We start from the raw sequence: 23,153 nt of genomic DNA, 5'->3' as shown, positions 1-23,153 counted from the left end.
AAAACATTGATGCACTCATGTAATTTACATACACGTTACATTAAATTATGCTTTGCTAAAAACTAAAAACTGTTAATATTTAGTAAAAAATATACATGAAGATATCTAATATCATGTAACCTATTGTATTTAGTACCTATAGTTGTATAATAACTATTAAAAAAATAATATTTTTCTACTTGAGATGCTGTACAGTCAAATATATTGAATCTTATATATGAACAAGGTATTGAAACAAATGCATATTTAAAACTAATTGATGGAAGAATGGATTGTCTAGAACAAATCATAAAAAATATGTCTGGTACCCAAAATAATAATAATTCTGTAAACAGTGCATTTTTAACCAAGTTTCCTTTAAAAAATATTGATTCACTTAAAGATTTTGATACTCGTAGGTATTATAAATGATCCAGATTTTAAACTAAATGTGGTAAGAATATTAAATTTTTAAAAATTTTTTTTGACCTATTCGTTTCACATGATGTATGTTTGCCCTTATGTTTATGTTTGTTACATTATAAATACCTAACTAATGCATATTCCATTTTAAATAAAGTCCTATTAATGACATATTATAATTTTACGGAGAAATTTTATTACTAGAATAGGAGGTACTGATATCAAGAATTTCATTAAGCGTGTGATACAAAGAATTTTCAATAACGAGCTTTCTTCAAAATGATCATAAGTAATTTAATTGGCCCGTTGAATTAATAATATTATTATTAACTTTTTAACCTTCTCCGTGATAAAATCTTTTATTAAAAAAAAATTAAGACAATCGGTCGAGTTGTTTCCAAGAACATTAGCATCAAAAGTTTAAAAATATTAACTCTCTTAAAACGTTACATTATTATTTAATTGCACTGTTATATTTGCCAAGTTGAGCTTCTACTTAATGTACTATTATTACGAATGATTACCTACTCGTTTATAAATAAATAAATATTTATAAATATACCTACTTATTTGAATTTGTTAATATGTCTACTTGAGGTCGATCAGGCCACTTTTTAAAATGTTGTTCCTAAGCTCATATACATTTTGTTTGAATATTTAAAATGTACGAAATTTAATATTAAATTAAATATTATAAAACGTGGCCTGATCGATCCCAAGGAAATCGTAATAAAATTCACGGAATAAAAATCGCGAAAGCAAATATACTTATATTATAATATAATAATTTTATTGTACATCATAGAAATATAAAATATTCATAAATAGCTTTAAAATTAAAATATGATATAAAGCTTATGATATTACCTGATATATGTTACTTTATCAGAATTATATTATAATAAATATTAAATATGTTTGACTAGTTAAAGTATCAAGCAGATACTTTAATTTTACAGTAGAATCTCGACAAATTTGTTATTTGGAGTCGTATAAGAATAAATTGTTGTATTATTAATTTTTCTCGTTGACAAATTGTATTACTTAAAATTATAAAATTTTAGTATATAGAATATTAATACTATATTTTACTTTAGTTAAAAAATGATTTACGATGTTAGGGTGCATAAACATTAAACAGGTATACGATTAATTATAAAAATATTAACTCATTTAAAAAATCATAGTATTTATTATCACTGTTATTGTTGCGTTATTATCTGGCTATTATCTAGCATTTGGCCGGGCTACTAATAATAATGAAAAACCGTGCTGTTCACTTTAGTATGGATAGGTTAAACCATTAAATATCCCTACCTATGACACCACGGGAGGGACGACGATCACAGCATATCAGGTCCACAAAGGACACGAACATGACTATCAGGGCAGCGGACTCCGGTCGGCCCTCAAAGAGGACCTATGAACGAGTTTTCCAGAGCGGCTGACTCCGGTCGGCTCGAGAACCCGACGGAACATCAAAACAACTATTTAAATGCAAATACGCATCATAAAATGTAAAAGTAAATGTAAGGGGGTAAGTCAGGGGATTGTCCTGGCTACCTCTATTTTGGCCATCGGCTGTATTGTTATTGTCTTGCCAATAGACGATGGCGACGTCGCGGAAGAATGTGAAAACAGATCCCTCGGCGTCGTCGGTTCAAACAGCAAAAAAAATGTAACCAGTAAATATAAATAATAATACGTATTAAATACTTGATAATAATGTATTAAATAACACGACAAGTGTAGGAATGTTGGCTGGTGAAGACGTCTCTTCCCGAGCGCAACTCAAAATAATAATAATTCAGCGTACTGATTAGTATAATAACAGCAATAAATGGACAATGATAATAAATTATCAAAGTTATAAAATCATTATAAGATTATAAAATCAATTAATTATATTCTATTTTATATCAATATAGTATATTATAAGAATGAATCATGATTTTGGGGACGAATTACACTAAAATGTAATAAAAAACCCAAGAGATGCCCTAGATAACAATCTTACCTATATATTTTGTTAGTGGTAAATTCACTCTATTTTTTAAACTAACAGAGTTAGACGTGATCTGCTATGTGCAAAATTTGCTATGTTACGCACTTGCAACGAATATCACGTCACTTGATGGAGACAACAAATGTCGGTGTAACGACCTCATAAATTCAAAGAACACTTGTGTGTCAAACACAACATTACTGTGGAGCTATAAGAGATGACTTTTGATTTAAAACACATAGGTAGTAGGTATATTATGGTTTTATAAATTCTTTAAATTTGTTGAGTGTAAATTAAATGTCCTAATGTATGTAGTAGAAAGTGGAACAAATGAATAGTGTTATGTTGACTGAAGTGTTAAACATTATTTAATATTATTAATTACAAGAAAAATGCATAGTTTTTGAAAAGATTTTTTATCTAATAAGTATTATTAAGAAATTGTAAACTCATCAATAGATGTAATTTGTTACAACACTCTCAAGGTTTTGTAAACAAGTGATTTTTGTTCAGATCCTCCACTAATATTACTCAAATTATTTCTCCAATTTCTATCGACATGCCAGGTACATAACTATATATATGTACTAGTAACGGCTAAACAGACAACAGGGATATAATGTGTTCCAATTTCAATTAAAAGGTAATAATATAATTATTAAAACTTTATAATTAAATACAAATACATCAAATACATTTTATACATTAATTATTAATAATAACTTATATATAGTGATACACATCGAGGAAGTAGTAGGAATTATTATAATTACAAATCCCTACAAAACAAATCCTGTGTGCGCTACTCTATATATTTATGTTTTGTACAGTAAAATAGTGTTAATTTAGTAGATAAGTAACTTATTATTATTTTAATATTAACTGTTAATATTAAAATAAAAATATAACATGAATATTAGTTCCAAATTATATTTTACAGTGTGATTTATCAAGCACCCTCACTCCCATTTTTTTCCTTTAACAATGAAATTATTCAAATTCTTTTTTGAATATTTAAATATACTCAAAGAGTGTATATTTTTTTAAATTCTTGAAATTTTTTTTTAGTGCTTAAGGAGTGTGGTGACTTAAACTTCTGTTTTTCAAATGAGAACCTCACTTTTTGAATGTAATTTATTTACTGAAAATATCAACGCATCAGAATCAAAATTCAAACAAATTGTTTTTGAGTTATTCTTATTTAACTTTGTGTACTAAGGTTAATAGGTTCATGATAATGGGTTTGGAAGATATAGGGCCTACGAGATAATTTAAAAATATTGGTGAAATTTTTTTATAAATTTTTAATATTGGTTAATATTTTAACATTAATAATTTGTAGAAATGGTCAAATATAACAAATACTAGATCCAATATAACCAGTTTTAAGGACTATTATCTTAGAATAAATATTTTAATAATTGAGAATATACTCGTCCAAATTTTGAATTGCATAAATAAAAATTTTCAAAAATAAATAAATATCCACTAAATAGTTAACAGTAAAAAAGAAGGTTAATTTTGAAAAAAAAAAGTTTGTATTGCCAGAGGAAACTCTTCAAGTAGTACAAAAAAAAACAAGAATTTGAAAGAATGTTCTTTAAGTATAATTATTAAAGATTTTAAAAACCTAATTTTGAATAATCGCATTATTAAAGAAAATGGGAGTGAGCTTGCTTGGTGAATCACTCTGTATATAATGGGTGTTAATGCAGAAAAACATTTATTAATAATCTCATTTGTATATTAGTAAATTTAGCGGCATAGACACTTTTTTACTATAACTTATAAGTAAAACTATGTATGTAATATGAAATATTATGCAAGTTAGGAAAATAATATTTAAAAACAGTAATTTTGTTTTAAGTTAATTCAGTCAAAAAATATTTATATTTTAAAAAATTCTAAAAAACAAACTACTTGATTTAGATAAATGTTTTTACCATCAAAATTGTTCTTATAATCAGACTAACAAATTGGCTATTTTAAAATCAATAAGAATTTGAAAGAAATTTTTAAATTTTTAATTTCATTTTCAAGAAATAAAAATGAAAAAATTTATTCTGGAAATAGCAAATGTTTATAAATTATATTATTTAGGTAATATATTTATAAAATAAAGTTAAATCTTGATTATAACAAAAGTTATTTCATTTGACTGGTCTTTCTGTTATACCATGTTTAACGATAAACCCGATAAGGTACATTATATACAAACTGAGGCAATTTATTGTATGTACTATATTATAACTTAGTCGTTTAAACTTTAAGAAATTATCCACAATTACTGACTAATAATATTTCATATATTTGTATAAATTTATAAATTATAAAAAAATTAAATATCACCCACCATTTTCCTAGGATATTAATGAAGTACACGAAGTTCTAATAAATTTGAATATTACGGCTAACAAAAATGAAAACTTTTTAATTAGGAAACAAATATAATTATACGTATTATACCTAAATAAACGATTAACGTATACATAGGTTATCGAATCTATATGTATATAGGAAGCTGTGTATATAGAAGGAATAAAATAAATCGCCGCAATTTGTAAATTGTATCTTATCGGTTTTGTCAAAGATCAATAAGATGTAAAAATTTTTTGTCACAGTTTACATATGAACTTTTAGAAAAAGGTTAATTTTGCCACAGTTTACCCATCTTGTCGTGTTATTTCTACCTGATTACTGGCAAAATATTATTACGGTATTTATATATTTAATTTAAAACAGAAACACCGATACAAGAAAATTGAATACCTTTTACGCGCTGTAAATCTCTGTAGAGATATGCGAATATTAAGATTATAGTTAGAAAACAACTGATTTGATATTTATAATAAATTTTCAAATGTAATACTTTTCTTAAAATTTACGTTTAACATTTAACATTATCTTATTTCAAAATGCTCCATTACATTAATTACAGGGTTACTTTATATTTTCTAAGCACACACATTTCTCTTTAATATTTTCGTAGCAAAATTATATTCCAAATTCTTTTTTTTTTATTTTATACTTATTATTATAGATTAATACTTTCTTTACATATTACATTATATATTTTAATTTTGTCAAAATGTATTAAATTTAAAATATAATAATTATTTTGTATTTAAAATGTATAAAATGTTCTACAGCCCGCATCTATCTCTGTTCTTCATTATTTTACCCTCAAACTTGAAAATATGTCTAAAAAAATACAAGATAAAAAACATTTTTTTTACAAACTTTTTAATACAATTATTTGAATTAAAATACAAAATCAAAGATCGATATGCGGGCTGTAGGAAGTCTTCTTCTTTCAGATAAAAAAATAATCCGATAATTCTACAAAGCTTGAGAGTTCTTCCCCTAAAGTCATTTTTTGCGATATAATTCACCCTATAAACACTCCCCTCCCTAAATAGGTATCGAGTAGTTGATTAGTGGAAAAATGTTACGATTGAGGTGGCAACAAAAATAAAAAATTTAATTTTCAAATTTTATAGAATTGTGAGAATTTAAAAAACCTGGCACCGGGACCCCTAACATGAAGAATTTTTAAGGTTGAATGGTTGGTATGTTAGTTCAATATTTATTATTTAAATAGAATTTAATAACTTTGAATATAAACAAAAGTTATAATATAACCTTTTCTTGTTAAATAAAACATTTAAACATATTTATCAATTATACCTACATAGTTGTGACGTGTTGTCTTGTGTTAAAACTAGGTACGAAGTAGTTCATATAATATCTAAAAAGTAGATACTCATATATAGTAGTTATTAAAGTAGTAATGTTGGAAATAACTCAAACAATAAATAATAAAACATAGGAAAATAGAAAAATCAGTACTTTTAGGAACACGCTTATACCTACACTCAACATTTATGCTAAAGTAAAAGTAAAATTCTTTAATAATAGATAATAGAAAATTTTTAGAATAATAGATATTATAAACTTCTCATTTTATTAACGAGTTCAATATATTAAACAATTAGGAACACAGAAAGTTACCATATTCTATAGTTTAGGAATTTAGAATTTTAAGTGGGTACGTAGTACTTTTTTAGTCGATTTTTATTTATAATGTTGTGCATTAATCACACTAACATTTCGTTACCCGTATTCAGTGTGTCTGAATTAATTGAATTAATGTCTATTAAACTATCTCTTCTCTTCTTCTTTCATCATCACATACAGGAAAGCTCAAGCAAATACTACGCTGAAATAATATTCATTTTTCATTGAGTATACCCCTTGACAATATAATATGTCAAGTCGCTCACGTCCGTGTTATTGTCAACTGTATAAACTCATCATAATTTCGTGACAATTTTATTTTTATACTTTGGCAGTTTTTATTCAAAAAGCTAAAAAACAATCGAGTAAAGATTAAATAACAATAATCAATATATTTCGATGTCTTTTAATTTTGAATTTTCGAGGACACAATTAAACAACTTGGAACATAAACAGTTGCCTTATTTTATAGTTAGGAATTTAAAACTTAAAGTACGTAGTGCAAACACACAAGAGTACATATAGGTATACAAAAAGTTGTATATACAATAAAAAATATGTTAAATATAAGTAAGCAATGTATGTTAGTTTACTGTTTTTAGGCAAAAAAATCATAAAACTAATTAAATAACAATAATATGAAATACTACAGCCAATAAAACATAAAATTATAAACGTAAACTCCTAACAAAATTATCGTCGTCTATAAGGTGGTAAATTTGAACGCATCGTAATTTCCGATAGCTTTGTCTTATTCATTGTGTCTACTCCATTGCTCTTTGTTATCAAAGTATCTACCGCATGTTGAACAGCGATAGACATCTTCCTCTGGTTCAATTCTAGAAAAAAAAATATAGTTATATTAATTAGGAATATTTTAATCATATTATAATTTAAATTCAAATTTTTTGGAGTAGAGGGAAGTTCAAATGCTTGATTAATTGTTTTGCATTCTGAAATAATTAATATTAAATCTATTGATATAGATAGGACGGTAAGATGGTGGTCAGCCCATAGTTCTCTTATAATATTTTTAAATTACAAAAAAGTATCATCCATTATAATCTTTGAATTGCAACAAAATAAGATCGTTATATGAAAACAATATGTCAATTTAAGGGTGAATATCCAATGTCAAACTTCAAACGCTCATTAAAAATAAGTGTTTGAGTTTCCGGTTATACAATTTATTAAAATATTCGAAAATATCCGACTATCTATATATTCACTGTCCCACCAGAAAAGTTACTGAAGTTGAAAATCAGAGCATTATTTCAACAACTTATCGTGCACACAGACACAATAAATACAAAATAAAAAGGAATACACACACATATTAAAATCTCAAACATATAATATCACAGCAAATAAAGCCCTATTTAAAATATATATTTTTTAGCTAATAATGGTACCTACAAAACTAAGACAATTTACCCATAACTATCAAAAAACCACTCATTTCTCAATGGATTTGTTTGAATTATATGCTAAATATATCTAATAACTATCAATTTATACTTACGCAGCCAATAATTGTTTGGTACATTTACGATGATATACTGCCGTCTCTCTCGACAACATGAAATGTTTGCAATTCTTGCACATGAAATAGTCTCCAATCGCGGGGTCGTTCATTTTTATAATGCATGTCCTCATGGCTACTCCGGGCATTTTGGACTAAAGAAAATTGATTTTTAGTTTATTATAATATAAACTTCGTCATAAAGAGAATAATAATGATAATAATAATAGTAATAATAATTCACTGTACTATCGAAATTTGCCAAAACAAAACACACAATCATGTATATTGTAGAAAATTAGGAAGGTTATAAAATAATTTATATTAAATGTTCTATTATAAAATAATTAATTTTTTAATTCAAAACAAAATATCATAAGGTCTTATAAATGTTCTCATGAATATTTTTAAAAATTTATAGGATAGGTAACAGTGTCAAAGTACGAATAAATGCGTGTTAAATAAACGGAAACTATGTTATTCGAAGCTATATAAATAGATATATGATAACATTTTAATAGTATTATCAATTGCGTACCATTAGGGTGACATGACAGGCAATGAGCCACGGGCCATTTGCCCAAAAAATACAATTTTATTGATATTTGTAGAAAAAAAAATAAGAAAATTGAAATTGGAAAGTGGTCATAAACAACTTAAAACGAGTCAAAATATTTTCAAAATGTTATTGTTTATAGAAAATAAAATATAAACATTTTGTGAGATTTTCATGTATTTACAGTTATTTGTTTTTAAATTACAACAAAATAATAAAATCACTATATGAGAAATCAAGTGACTCTCTAATGATGTAAAAATATGGGTAACCGAAAAAAATGAATGAAAATATATCAAAATTGAAGTGTAAATATGTTAAATTGTATTGAAATATACATTAAAGTTACATCAAATATCATATAATATCATTAAAAATAGTAGGGAGTTTTCAAGTTCCTTAATGAAGATTATATTTTTGGCTTTTGCTATAATTTAGTAGTTTACTATTAAGTTTAAGTGAAATGATAATATGGTATATATCAATTTGTATAGATAATAATATAAAATACATACAAAATTACTAGAGATACTTATAATTTGAACTTTGATTAAGAACATTACATAAAAACAAATGCTTAAATAAATAAGCAGTGCAAATTTCATGTATCTACGGTCAAAAAGTTACACCGTAAACCAAAATCGATTTTGCGTAAAAATTACAGTTTTTTCTTAATCATTGTTTAGTTTTTCCTGTTTGTCCCGATTTAAGTATATTAAAATTTGGCAATCAAGCATTTGAAATGTGGTCAATTAAATCATTCTGTATTATATTTAGTGAGTTAGTAATTTTTACCAAAGTATTTTTTTTTTTTTTTTTTTTTATTGAATTTACACCCTCGGCAACATGGGCCATTGGGTTCACAGTGTATAAAATATAATTACATGTTTAGTATTGTATTAAATCTAAGAATTGTTTAAATTAGGTTTTGAAGGTTGGCGGCTACGATGAATTGAATGATGTTGGTGATGGATTGAGGGTGATTGTTTAGTATTTCTGAAAGTGATTCGGGCAGGTTGAGGCTTGATCGGGTGTTGTGATATGTTCGGCATTCGGTGAGTATGTGGCTGATGGTTATTTGGCCACCACAGGTTGAGCATATTGGGGGTTCTTCTTTGGACATTAGGAAACTGTGGGAAATTTTCGTGTGTCCAATTCTGAGTCTAGTTATTATAACTTCAAATTTTCTATGTATTTTCAAGGGGAATGTCCAGTTGTCGGTGTTGTGTTTTACACGGTTTAATTTCGTGTCATAAGATGTCCACTTCTGATGCCATTTATGTTGACATTTCTTTGTTATGAGCATTCGTATGTCGCTGGAAGAAATGATTTGTGTGGACGATGATAGTGGGGAGGTGATTGCCGTTTTGGCAGCGAGATCAGCGAGTTCATTTTCTTTTATGTTAGAATGTCCGGGGATCCAAAAGAGTTTGATTTTGAAGTTATTATGGAATTGTAAGGAGAAAATTTTGTTTTGAATATGTAGGCCAATGTCTGATGGATTATATGTGTTTTTTATATTGTTGATTGCGCTGAGGGAGTCGGAGAAAATAGTAGTGCCGCATGCATGGGATACGGCTTATGACGTCAAGTGTACATTCGTGTTTTACCCATACCCACGAATATAAAAAAATACTAGACAGCCGACTTCGGTATTATTATTACTGTCGCCAATAAATTTACTGCCACCGTTATCTAAGAGGTGGATATTTATGTTGTATATTATACAGATTTCGGTCGGTTGAAAATCGTACGGTATTTTATATTATTATTGTAAATGAGATTAGTTATAATGATTTTTGTTGTATTGTATTTCATTATTTCTATAGCAGTCGTTTAAAAATAAAATAAAATAAAACAATGTTAAGTCTGTAGGTTATAGTATGTATATATTATTTATCCGTGATATGTACAATATAGTATCTGTCAACGTGTCGCATCAGTTTAGTTTGTAAACAGTAACCAATTAGATAACGACTGGCGATTTTTTTGTAGGATCATTATTTAATACGTAGGTGTGGACTACAGCAGAAGCCGGAAATCTAGTATTTTCATATATATGTTCCCGTGCCTAACTTCAACAACAATATTATATTCATTACATTTTTAAATGTAGTATAAAAACCAAGCCTTATCATAAAATGTAAAATGTACAGAGTCCGAGATTCGAACATACGAAAATCGAAATAACATTCGAAAATAAAAACACAAGTGTGTTATTTTTCAATTCCTATCATATTTTTATCTTAATTATTTCACTCTTAACACTTGTGAGATCTGAATGTTTGGTTCATAAGACATGTGACATATATCTTATGTATTTTGTTAAGCAATTTTGAATTGAGTAGGTATATTTAAAACAAACGATAGATATGGAATTTAATTTTCATGAAATATTCGTGACATATTCCTTAGCTCAATTTAAGACAATATCGCAACAAACCATATCTTAATCAAGAATAACCTTATCATTATATTCAACCTTATCAACCATAATAATATGTAGCATTGATATTTAATATTTTTATAAGCTAATAACCTAAGTTATTGAAACTGTATCAAGAATAATATAATAATAAAAAAAACTATAAATTGGTAATCGCATAAAATTATTTAAAATGTATTGAAAATAATGTTATCGTTTAAATGAAACGTAATAAAACACATACAATTAATGTACGAATTAAAAATGTTATGATATAAATAAATACTTGGTCACAAAATATAGGTACTTACAATAAAAAAAAGAAAAATTAAAAAAACAATACACTCAAATATTATTCATAAGTAACAAAATAACATAGGTACTACTTTAGTTACATCATTGTTACATTATATTTTAGTAGTTATTACATTTACTAGAATACTTAACCTATATAATTCTAAATTTAATAGCAAAAACTTGATAACAAAATATACAAGAAAATAATGAAAAAATATGTACACATCCGAATTTGAAGCGTTATTCCCGTCTTTGAACGTATACAGGAATGTACGGCTATAAAAATAATTCAACATTTATAATTACAATAATTATAAATATTACTAATTCATTTAAAATAAATTATTGTTTTGTTATGCATATTACCTATTTAGGAATACAATTTCCTTTTGAATCTGAAATAGGATAATTTAATAATTATTGTATCTTAGCTTCAACACAATTTATTTAATTAATTAGTCTTTGAACCATTATCTTACCAAAATCACCCAGAACTGCTGAAATACCTACAGAATTCCCATCAATAGGAAATTTTAATCGTCTTGCTGGAATTCCTGAAATTCATTATTCAATGTTTTAAACAATTATTTAAATCAAACTAGGTAAAATAATAAAGTAATTAGTGAAACAATGTTTACAATAATAATTAATATTTATGAATTTTGATATCTTTAAAAAAATTGTCTAAAACCCCACGGTAAGGAAAAGACCTACAAATTGTATTGTTACCAACTGTAACTCTGCACACATAAAAAACAAAATATAATAAATGCATGATACAAATATGATATATAATGCGTATGATTATTTAAACAAAAAATAACAATTTTAGTTATTTTATTGTAATTTAAAAATATTATTGTGGACACATGAAACTTTTAAGTACCGATATAAAAAGAATTATATTTCATAGACGCATTGATATTTTTAAATTTAATACAACCTACAATGTATACTCGACCGTGTGTTTAGTATTATTTTGTTTTTAATTTTGTTACACCAATAAAACCACACACCCAGCCACCCACCAAATGTTAAATGTGTTGCTGAAGCATATGCACGTGTAATCAATTGGTTATTAATTTTATTAAGGGTTTGAGAGTTTCATAAAGCAAAGCATTTAAAAAATGAATACTATAATAATGAGAAATCATACTTTTAATCACCGTCTGGCAATCTGCACAGTTCCATTTCTCATCAAATCTAATCGAACTGCAGTATACATGCGTTTGTCTGTACCCACATGTTCTGCAGAGAACTAGCTTCCATCCACTGTTTGGAAAATAAAAAAATATAAATGCCAATTGTATATATAATATAATAACAATAACATAAAAAACATACCTATATACCTAATTATGTCATTTTGGATATATATTAAGATTTAATTAAGTAAGTATTTTTCAATTTGCGGGGAAGGTAATATTATATAAGTATTACATGCCAACAAAGATTAATTTTTGACTTTGATTTATTATTAATTTGATACCAATGGAATGAAACACAATGTGAAATTGAAATTTGGATGATAATTTTATTATTGATTGATGGTTAGAAATATAGAATATAAACAGAGTTAGGGATATTATTCTACACACATAAATTATTTGATAGATAAAACAAGTTTAAAATTTATAGTGAAAATGATTTGAATTAAATTTACTTTAATATTATGTCAAATTCACAGATATTTCAAACAATTTAGGTAGGTTCTTATGATTTAATGAGTATTTTATTAATTTATTGTACCTAATATTTAACTTTGGTGCGTAAAATTAATATTATGTTTATAATTAAAACAAATTACTTACAATTCGTTTTGGAAGTTGCGTTTGCCTTCATGAGGACAGAGACAATGTATAGCATCACATTGCATAGCCCTTTGAGTGAACTCTTCAAAACGGTTCTGTAGAGTATTCAGTAAAATATTCTGTGAATACCTTCTTTTTTCCCAAGTGGCATACCTGTGATTTAAATGTTTAAGTTAACTGTATATAAAATAAAAAGTATTTAAAGCGTATTCATATTGTTCATAATTTAAAACTCCATGTCTTAGAATTTATTAAAATAATTTATTTACAGTAGGTACAATTAGGTATTATAGAATGATAATTTAAAACTAATAGTTAGGTTTTTACTAAATTTTTAATTAATTTCTATGGTTTTAAATTTACTTTTTAAAAATTTAGATAACTAGACTTCATTATTATAAAAATTTAAATTTCTTGAAAACATTTTAAATTTGTTCACAATTTGCAATGGTATTTGTATGTTTTTTTTTTGTTGAATGAAAACATTTGAAATTTCATATACTGAAGCAGAATATATTTTGTATCACTCCAATGTATAAAATTACAATTTTGTACAAATGATATTTGTTCCTTAGCAATGAACTAATATTAAAATATATTCTACTTCTATGAAAATTATATTTTAAATAGTTAATAATTTTTTGCTAAAAAAGTGACTCTTGAATACTTTTATCATTTTTTTATACTAGTATTACTTATATAGTTTTGTACAAACATATTGCATATTAATAATATTAGGATAAATAAAACTCAGTTTTACCGTGATGGTATATATACTCCAAGAATGAGTATTCTGCTCTTAAATTGATCTACATTTTCACATCTTGGGCATTCAATAAAGTAGCCTTTCCGCAATGCCAGATCTTGAACACAGTCTCGGTGGAACCAGCCATTAATTCTGCAACACGGCACCCATATCGAAGTCGGTGAAACTGATGGTACAATATTATCATTACAAATGCCACATTCTACAGTAGGATAAGCGAATGGGGGTAACTCTGTTACATCTATAACTGGCTGAACGCGGTGCTGTTGGCAAAACGACCTAAAGATATTTGTTTCAATAAAAATCATATACAAAATAGGTTAACAAATATAAAATTAACTACGTACATGAATGGCGGAAAATAATGATGCATAGACCCATTTATCAACCCACAAGGAAGATGGAACAGTTTTCGACAGCTTACTTCACCGCACATTAATGTTGCTCCCTTTTTATTGCAATAAACGCAAGTCTAAAATTATGATGTAACTGTATAGTACACGGTACACGGTGCATAATAATATAGAAAGAACATACCACTCTGGATCCTCGAATTATTTCAGCTCTAATATCATTTAATAAATAACCCCAAATCCCCTCCTTGTCTCCACCATTTTTCACGGCCCTAGATGATAACATCTGAAAAAAAGTAAATTATAGTCATATTCTACTATTAACACACTTATATGGCATTTAATATCTGAGGAAATAGGTATAATTACAATGCAGAAATAATGTACTATCACATCATTGAGCATGTACAGTGGACTGTTTAACTGTTGACTTATTTCTTTATGGCCACATAACATACACTTTTTCTTCTGACTCTTATTAAGCTCTACCTTCTGACTATAAGGTTGAAGGGCAGTTGACGTATGTGTCTCTCGATGAACTGTACAATTATAATATATCATTAATTTGCAGTTTTAACAATGAACAATAGTTGTAATATTCAGTTTTGTAACAAATGGTTTTATAAAATTATTTGAGTTGAAGGTCTTTAAAAATAAGTATTTCAAACACTACTAAAATGCATTTCTGGTAAATATTAATTGCTCACTACTATTCCGTATCGTAGTGAAATTGGTTAGGATGCTAGGGCATTTCATCAATGGCTTTTTGTTATATTTCAGACAAGTTTACAACAGTTTAGGTACAGTAATTGGTATAACGGATTAAAATATATCATAATACATAATAATATAATATTTTATAACTTTTAAGCTTTAAATTATATTTGTCATAGTGGCCGCAGTATAAAAGAAATATTTTATTGGTCGACGGTTAGCCGCTTTAGTAAACCACGGCCCGGCAGTGTCAATCGTAGATTCTTGTAATAAGGATTAATAATATATTTGTATCGCCGGTCGGACGGAGGGGACCCGCGAGGAGAATGAACCACGTTTTATAAAGGCACCATCGGCCATAGGTTATATTATTCTAACAATACGCCGGGCGGCGGCGGCGGCGCCGTCGTCGTCAGTCACTGTGCGCCGTTTCTATTAGGTTTGGTTACGGTCGTGGCGCGAGTGAAGTAAACAAAAAACATAACGGCGGCAAGACAGTGTACATTTATTATCTCGAAGCAGGAACAGCCCGTTTAAACGGTGTAACTTTTGATGTATTTTTTAACCAGACCTAACTATAGTTATCTAACTGAATCGATTAATACCTCTGATAAAATGGAAAAAATCAGAAAAATTGTGCAGATGATCCTTTTGCAAAAATCATAGAAATCGTACTGTTGGAAATTAAGTTATCGAATAAAACGTGCTAACAACAATATTATATTCATTACATTTTTAAATGTAGTATAAAAACCAAGCCTTATCATAAAATGTAAAATGTACAGAGTCCGAGATTCGAACATACGAAAATCGAAATAATATTCGAAAATAAAAACACGAATAATAAGGGAAACTGGATACTCACCACTTCTAGTAGTCGGCGCCATGTTTGCGATAAATATCTGTGCGGTGGTTCTCTGTTTTCTCGCAAAATATGTCCTGTGAAAGCAACAGACACGTGCTCCAAGGATAGATGTTCAGCGGCAAATGAATGCGGTAAACAGTGGAGTAGTGACTAATAGTGGTGGATGCGGGCAGCGTTCACCAGGGGCCAGGGAGCGTGTCGGTATTTGGTCATCGGGAAAAGACATCTTCTTCTCCAGTGTTGTCACATGTTGTCCGCAAAGTCGTATTGACCGTCCTGAACCCATAGATAATAAAATAATTGATAGGCCATGATATCAGCTTATCACACGTGCATGAACGTTACAAGGAGTCTTATTATAAAATAACGATAAAACCCCTTGCTAGAGTGAGAAGCACTATATAAAAGCAGTCTGTCTCTCATCCACATTCCGGCACGCAAACCCCTCATACATTAATATAGGAATGGCCTATTCATCATTTTATTATCTATGCCCGAACCGGTCCAGTCGATACACGCACCATGTATATTTTTGACACCCACGATAGTTCTTAAGCGGCGGTATTCCAGGGTATTTTTTAATCATTTTTCTCTGACTGCACAAATGTATTTCCACAATTGGATTACAGTAGGGCAATTTTCTACGCAGACCAAACTCCACGGACTGTTATCCATTGAACTGTTCCGGCTATATAACTGTATACTACTGTACTATCTAAATTTTTTAATTTTACGAGACCGCATATTATTCTCAGAAATGATATGTAAAAACATCTAAATCCAGACTCTACCCATGATATACCGAATAAATAAATCGTTTTATATTAATGCACTATTTTTATTGTAAATAATCATTTTAAAATTCTTTTTGTAAGTAATATATTTTACTAAGTAATATTTACTTGTAATAGGTAATTTGTAATCATAATTGTTTATAAAAATAAAAACAATAAATTTACTATGTAACTTCTTTTTAATTTTAATGGAAACATTTTTTTTTTTTTTTAATTTGAGGTTTTCGCAATATTATTTTTTTATATTATACCTACAATAATTAATATAATCCTGAAATTATTTTTTTAAACAGCAAAATCACATCAATTTTCACTGCACAAAATGTGTGTCTTTGTACACCTGCAGTATTGTAAGAATCCCGACTGTACAAATATAATTTACGTTAAAGTGACTTCCCGGATAGCAATTTGTACAACGATAACAATATTAATATTATTACATCAAACAAATATTATCATAAAAATAATCTTATAGACCAGTGGCGACAGTTGGCGTTGACAACGGCACCAGGTCCTTCCTAATAGGCCGAGGCCTAATAGGACGAGTATTATTCAAATGATATATTTTTGTTATCAAGTCGTAAAATGGTTAGGTGAGGTACTGGTAAAGGTAATAGGTAAAAATACTTTACATACGTCCAATATTTTTTTCAATAAGGCTACAGGACACTTAGGTATCAAGTTTACGTTCAATATATAAAAACTCTTGTTCTATTTTTAAAAATTTCGAGGGGGTGGGGACTACTAATACAAGTAAATTGTATACTTTTATTTATTAAAACTGCCATAATTGAATATTAGTATATTTGGGTAAAAAAGCGTGAAAATTTAATATAAGGCTCCTGATATATCGTTCTAATAGCAGTTGAAAAATATTAAAAATACATTTTTTTGGCACAATTTTTTTTTATAAGCATTTAAAGTTCAAATTTTGACAACATTTTCAAATTTATAATTTATAAATTATTTTGTAGTTAAAAATGTATAAAATGTTTAACTTTTATGGCTAAGGATTGAAAATTTAAAACAAGGCTCCACGTAAATAGGTTATGTATAAATTACTTTATTCACAATAATATCATCAAAATAAATATACTTGGTTATAATATCATAGGCTGACAGACCGTTTTCGCTGAGAATCGTTTTTCTTATACAATGATATTATATCATTGAATTCAAATTTAACACCATCCATTACAGTGACCCACTTGTAACCTACTGTACAGCAGAGTGACATCCACTTATCCACCTTTTTTTAATTAAAAGTATTTGTAATTAAATATTAACAATGTGGTAATTACACTAATTAGGTTTTAAAAAAACATTTGATCAATCAATTTCATGTGATTGTGAGTAATGTTGTAGTCAGGGATAATTTTTTCCTAGAATTCGGGGATTTTTATTTCACAATTCGCTGTCTGTATATAATAGTTCAGTGCATTTATGTAAAATATACTGACTGTTGATGTTGAACACTTGTACAAGTGTGTTATTTTTCAATTCCTATCATATTTTTATCTTAATTATTTCACTCTTAACACTTGTGAGATCTGAATGTTTGGTTCATAAGACATGTGACATATATCTTATGTATTTTGTTAAGCAATTTTGAATTGAGTAGGTATATTTAAAACAAACGATAGATATGGAATTTAATTTTCATGAAATATTCGTGACATATTCCTTAGCTCAATTTAAGACAATATCGCAACAAACCATATCTTAATCAAGAATAACCTTATTATTATATTCAACCTTATCAACCATAATAATATGTAGCATTGATATTTAATATTTTTATAAGCTAATAACCTAAGTTATTGAAACTGTATCAAGAATAATATAATAATAAAAAAAACTATAAATTGGTAATCGCATAAAATTATTTAAAATGTATTGAAAATAATGTTATCGTTTAAATGAAACGTAATAAAACACATACAATTAATGTACGAATTAAAAATGTTATGATATAAATAAATACTTGGTCACAAAATATAGGTACTTACAATAAAAAAAAGAAAAATTAAAAAAACAATACACTCAAATATTATTCATAAGTAACAAAATAACATAGGTACTACTTTAGTTACATCATTGTTACATTATATTTTAGTAGTTATTACATTTACTAGAATACTTAACCTATATAATTCTAAATTTAATAGCAAAAACTTGATAACAAAATATACAAGAAAATAATGAAAAAATATGTACACATCCGAATTTGAAGCGTTATTCCCGTCTTTGAACGTATACAGGAATGTACGGCTATAAAAATAATTCAACATTTATAATTACAATAATTATAAATATTACTAATTCATTTAAAATAAATTATTGTTTTGTTATGCATATTACCTATTTAGGAATACAATTTCCTTTTGAATCTGAAATAGGATAATTTAATAATTATTGTATCTTAGCTTCAACACAATTTATTTAATTAATTAGTCTTTGAACCATTATCTTACCAAAATCACCCAGAACTGCTGAAATACCTACAGAATTCCCATCAATAGGAAATTTTAATCGTCTTGCTGGAATTCCTGAAATTCATTATTCAATGTTTTAAACAATTATTTAAATCAAACTAGGTAAAATAATAAAGTAATTAGTGAAACAATGTTTACAATAATAATTAATATTTATGAATTTTGATATCTTTAAAAAAATTGTCTAAAACCCCACGGTAAGGAAAAGACCTACAAATTGTATTGTTACCAACTGTAACTCTGCACACATAAAAAACAAAATATAATAAATGCATGATACAAATATGATATATAATGCGTATGATTATTTAAACAAAAAATAACAATTTTAGTTATTTTATTGTAATTTAAAAATATTATTGTGGACACATGAAACTTTTAAGTACCGATATAAAAAGAATTATATTTCATAGACGCATTGATATTTTTAAATTTAATACAACCTACAATGTATACTCGACCGTGTGTTTAGTATTATTTTGTTTTTAATTTTGTTACACCAATAAATACCACACACCCAGCCACCCACCAAATGTTAAATGTGTTGCTGAAGCATATGCACGTGTAATCAATTGGTTATTAATTTTATTAAGGGTTTGAGAGTTTCATAAAGCAAAGCATTTAAAAAATGAATACTATAATAATGAGAAATCATACTTTTAATCACCGTCTGGCAATCTGCACAGTTCCATTTCTCATCAAATCTAATCGAACTGCAGTATACATGCGTTTGTCTGTACCCACATGTTCTGCAGAGAACTAGCTTCCATCCACTGTTTGGAAAATAAAAAAATATAAATGCCAATTGTATATATAATATAATAACAATAACATAAAAAACATACCTATATACCTAATTATGTCATTTTGGATATATATTAAGATTTAATTAAGTAAGTATTTTTCAATTTGCGGGGAAGGTAATATTATATAAGTATTACATGCCAACAAAGATTAATTTTTGACTTTGATTTATTATTAATTTGATACCAATGGAATGAAACACAATGTGAAATTGAAATTTGGATGATAATTTTATTATTGATTGATGGTTAGAAATATAGAATATAAACAGAGTTAGGGATATTATTCTACACACATAAATTATTTGATAGATAAAACAAGTTTAAAATTTATAGTGAAAATGATTTGAATTAAATTTACTTTAATATTATGTCAAATTCACAGATATTTCAAACAATTTAGGTAGGTTCTTATGATTTAATGAGTATTTTATTAATTTATTGTACCTAATATTTAACTTTGGTGCGTAAAATTAATATTATGTTTATAATTAAAACAAATTACTTACAATTCGTTTTGGAAGTTGCGTTTGCCTTCATGAGGACAGAGACAATGTATAGCATCACATTGCATAGCCCTTTGAGTGAACTCTTCAAAACGGTTCTGTAGAGTATTCAGTAAAATATTCTGTGAATACCTTCTTTTTTCCCAAGTGGCATACCTGTGATTTAAATGTTTAAGTTAACTGTATATAAAATAAAAAGTATTTAAAGCGTATTCATATTGTTCATAATTTAAAACTCCATGTCTTAGAATTTATTAAAATAATTTATTTACAGTAGGTACAATTAGGTATTATAGAATGATAATTTAAAACTAATAGTTAGGTTTTTACTAAATTTTTAATTAATTTCTATGGTTTTAAATTTACTTTTTAAAAATTTAGATAACTAGACTTCATTATTATAAAAATTTAAATTTCTTGAAAACATTTTAAATTTGTTCACAATTTGCAATGGTATTTGTATGTTTTTTTTTTGTTGAATGAAAACATTTGAAATTTCATATACTGAAGCAGAATATATTTTGTATCACTCCAATGTATAAAATTACAATTTTGTACAAATGATATTTGTTCCTTAGCAATGAACTAATATTAAAATATATTCTACTTCTATGAAAATTATATTTTAAATAGTTAATAATTTTTTGCTAAAAAAGTGACTCTTGAATACTTTTATCATTTTTTTATACTAGTATTACTTATATAGTTTTGTACAAACATATTGCATATTAATAATATTAGGATAAATAAAACTCAGTTTTACCGTGATGGTATATATACTCCAAGAATGAGTATTCTGCTCTTAAATTGATCTACATTTTCACATCTTGGGCATTCAATAAAGTAGCCTTTCCGCAATGCCAGATCTTGAACACAGTCTCGGTGGAACCAGCCATTAATTCTGCAACACGGCACCCATATCGAAGTCGGTGAAACTGATGGTACAATATTATCATTACAAATGCCACATTCTACAGTAGGATAAGCGAATGGGGGTAACTCTGTTACATCTATAACTGGCTGAACGCGGTGCTGTTGGCAAAACGACCTAAAGATATTTGTTTCAATAAAAATCATATACAAAATAGGTTAACAAATATAAAATTAACTACGTACATGAATGGCGGAAAATAATGATGCATAGACCCATTTATCAACCCACAAGGAAGATGGAACAGTTTTCGACAGCTTACTTCACCGCACATTAATGTTGCTCCCTTTTTATTGCAATAAACGCAAGTCTAAAATTATGATGTAACTGTATATAAAGAACATACCACTCTGGATCCTCGAATTATTTCAGCTCTAATATCATTTAATAAATAACCCCAAATCCCCTCCTTGTCTCCACCATTTTTCACGGCCCTAGATGATAACATCTGAAAAAAAAGTAAAATTATAGTCATATTCCTACTATTAACACACTTATATGGCATTTAATATCTGAGGAAATAGGTATAATTACAATGCAGAAATAATGTACTATCACATCATTGAGCATGTACAGTGGACTGTTTAACTGTTGACTTATTTCTTTATGGCCACATAACATACACTTTTTCTTCTGACTCTTATTAAGCTCTACCTTCTGACTATAAGGTTGAAGGGCAGTTGACGTATGTGTCTCTCGATGAACTGTACAATTATAATATATCATTTAATTTGCAGTTTTAACAATGAACAATAGTTGTAATATTCAGTTTTGTAACAAATGGTTTTATAAAATTATTTGAGTTGAAGGTCTTTAAAAATAAGTATTTCAAACACTACTAAAATGCATTTCTGGGTAAATATTAATTGCTCACTACTATTCCGTATCGTAGTGAAATTGGTTAGGATGCTAGGGCATTTCATCAATGGCTTTTTGTTATATTTCAGACAAGTTTACAACAGTTTAGGTACAGTAATTGGTATAACGGATTAAAATATATCATAATACATAATAATATAATATTTTATAACTTTTAAGCTTTAAAATTATATTTGTCATAGTGGCCGCAGTATAAAAGAAATATTTTATTGGTCGACGGTTAGCCGCTTTAGTAAACCACGGCCCGGCAGTGTCAATCGTAGATTCTTGTAATAAGGATTAATAATATATTTGTATCGCCGGTCGGACGGAGGGGACCCGCGAGGAGAATGAACCACGTTTTTATAAAGGCACCATCGGCCATAGGTTATATTATTCTAACAATACGCCGGGCGGCGGCGGCGGCGCCGTCGTCGTCAGTCACTGTGCGCCGTTTTCTATTAGGTTTGGTTACGGTCGTGGCGCGAGTGAAGTAAACAAAAAACATAACGGCGGCAAGACAGTGTACATTTATTATCTCGAAGCAGGAACAGCCCGTTTTAAACGGTGTAACTTTTGATGTATTTTTTTAACCAGACCTAACTATAGTTATCTTACTGAATCGATTAATACCTCTGATAAAATGGAAAAAATCAGAAAAATTGTGCAGATGATCCTTTTGCAAAAATCATAGAAATCGTACTGTTGGAAATTAAGTTATCGAATAAAACGTTGCTAACAACAATATTATATTCATTAAATTTTTAAATGTAGTATAAAAACCAAGCCTTATCATAAAATGTAAAATGTACAGAGTCCGAGATTCGAACATACGAAAATCGAAATAATATTCGAAAATAAAAACACGAATAATAAGGGAAACTGGATACTCACCACTTCTAGTAGTCGGCGCCATGTTTGCGATAAATATCTGTGCGGTGGTTCTCTGTTTTCTCGCAAAATATGTCCTGTGAAAGCAACAGACACGTGCTCCAAGGATAGATGTTCAGCGGCAAATGAATGCGGTAAACAG

The 23,153-nt window shown here is 27.6% G+C and overlaps 2 pseudogenes; both read right to left on the bottom strand.

The window, feature by feature from the left end:
- Positions 1–7,175: 7,175 nt before the first annotated feature.
- On the bottom strand, positions 7,176–15,755 carry LOC132938098 (G2/M phase-specific E3 ubiquitin-protein ligase-like; annotated as a pseudogene).
- Positions 15,756–15,942: 187 nt separating this feature from the next.
- Positions 15,943–23,036, bottom strand: LOC132938016 (pineapple eye protein-like; annotated as a pseudogene).
- Positions 23,037–23,153: the final 117 nt, after the last annotated feature.

The sequence above is a fragment of the Metopolophium dirhodum genome, chromosome 1 (genome assembly GCF_019925205.1).
Source record: "Metopolophium dirhodum isolate CAU chromosome 1, ASM1992520v1, whole genome shotgun sequence".
Taxonomy (NCBI): domain Eukaryota; kingdom Metazoa; phylum Arthropoda; class Insecta; order Hemiptera; family Aphididae; genus Metopolophium; species Metopolophium dirhodum.
This window is presented reverse-complemented; position numbering and strand designations above follow the sequence as displayed.